This window comes from Phytophthora infestans, genomic scaffold, assembly GCF_000142945.1.
Source record: "Phytophthora infestans T30-4 supercont1.771 genomic scaffold, whole genome shotgun sequence".
Taxonomy (NCBI): Eukaryota; Oomycota; class Peronosporomycetes; order Peronosporales; family Peronosporaceae; genus Phytophthora; species Phytophthora infestans.
Window position 1 is genome coordinate 7,040 of NW_003303031.1, and position 2,349 is coordinate 9,388.

The window sequence follows — 2,349 nt, forward strand, 5'->3', positions numbered from 1 at the left end:
AGTTTGTGTAATGGCGATCAACGACGTTGATGTTCCTGTCTTATCAATACCGGTAGATTATCGAGGCTGTGATTTGATCATCATATTGCTGGCAACGAACGGGTGGATACTCGGCACAATCGAACTCTACTTTGCGAGCGGGATGCTGATCTTCGTGTGTCGATTAAACGCCATCTGATATCTAGATCGGCTTTCCACAAGACTAGTATACAGTAGTATAGGGAGCGTTGCACTCGGTGTGGCAGGAAAGTTTCCCAATAGATTTGAATGGTTAAGCATTCATTGACGTGTCACTTACGTGCGGTACCAGAATTCTCTGTCATCGATCTGAGTGCGTGTATAAATGGGATTTGGTGCCGTTCACACTCAGTTAGCTGACTTTGCGATGTATGCCTCAACAGCAAGATGTAAGAGTAATAAAACATTTTCTTCAAAATAATGTCGGCATGTTTTAGATCAAATAGCGTAAAACGCTGACAATTTTGGTGGTGGCGTGTGATAGTGAATTATTATCCCGGCCACCAAACCTTGGACAAACTTTGGTCCAAAAAAGGTAACCCTTCCCTTCACAAAACCCATAACGATAGTTAGATATAAGGGGTAAAATCGGGCGTAGATTCCGATTTTGAGGTCTATTTTTGCGTATCTGCAACCATTGATCTCCCAATCGGCCGTTTAAAAAAGGCTCTATATCTTGCAGAATTGTTTGCAATTGTGGGCTTGGCACGTACTAACATGCATGCATATTCATTGGCAGAGCCGGGATAACAGGTGGGGATTTTCAGAACCGGATGGATAAATTCCAAGTATTACCGCAATTTGACGATTGTTAGAAAATTATAAACTTGTTAAAAAGAACCCGTCAAAAGAATATCTAGAGTGTAAAGAACATACAACGGGTCACCCGTTCATATTCCTAATCGGCTACAGCTTCATTGTCATCGACGGCGTCATCCTCTTCCGTGTCCTCGTTGCTGCCCTCTGGTTCCGATGCAATTTCGCATTCATCACCTTGCTGCAGATATTTTGTCTCGTATTTCTGTGCGTGTGTGTATGCATTTACCCACGTATCTGACGTGAGCGATGCAAAACCTTCGTAGATTTTACAGCGTAGCTCAGGCATATCTGATGCTGGATTGTCGGCAATTCGGCCCTTAATATCCGCCCATATCAACTCGATGGGTTGTAATTCAGGATGATACGGAGGTGTATAGTACACCAGGTGTCCATGTAAACTAGCAATCTCAGTAGCCTTATATATTGGCTTCGGCTTGTTCGCTCGAATAAGTATCATTAATTCTGCTTTGGTATAGCTAGAATCATACCAAATTTCTAAATAACAAAATACAACGTTAGTTTAAAAAAATAATCTACAATAAAAAACATTATACAAACCATTATCCTCCAGCCACTCTTGCATATCTCTTTTTAGCGAGCCAGAATTTGGAGTGGGGTTCGTTTGGCGTTTGTGATAGCTGGCCCCATCCATGTGTATGTTACATGGCCCATACTTGGACGCCAAAATAGCACTCAGATTCGTGAACCACTTCTCAAACTGCTCGGTGTTGAAGTTGCCATGATAATCGTCATCGTTCTTACGTTTTAAGTTGGATTGCCACACCTCTTTCGATTCTTTGACCAATTCACCAACTAATCCATTCTTTTCTCGCCGAAGTATACCAGCGGCTATAATGCAAAACCTTTAAAAACAAAAAATAAAATAATTGTTATAAATTCTTAATACAAATAACGTTAAGGTTTTAATTTACAAAAACAAAATAAAACACTCACCGTGGACCTCGACCACTCTTCGTATACCGCAGCTTGTCCTCATCAACCCACGATAAATTGGCGACATGGTGCAGGTTACAAAAAGTCTCGTCGAGATAAACCTCGGGGCGCACTGGAAAATTGCGTCTGTTCAGGTTTAAAACTTTTTTTCTCAAATATTGCGCCCTGAACGCAACATTTGCCGTCGTTTCTGCCATAATATTGCGAGACCTTCCTTTTATAAATCGCATTCCCATCCTCCTAAGCACGCGACGTAGTGAGCGCACTGATACCACAATGTTGTGCTCTTCTTTAAGACGCTGTGCTAACTGTGGTGCTGCAACAGGTTTTCCGCTCTTGTTCATTCTTGACACCGACTCACGCACGAGAGGCTGTATGCTTTGTCCATGTTTCGGAGGCCTCCCAGATGGTTTTGGACCTTCCATCTGTCATAATTAATTTGTCGACCACTGAAATGATAAATATCAATAATAACTGAAATGATATGAAGTACAGCCTACCGAGGTGAAATTCTTGTCGTGGTGCTGCTCCCAGTGCGCCCATATAGCTGAAATGGTG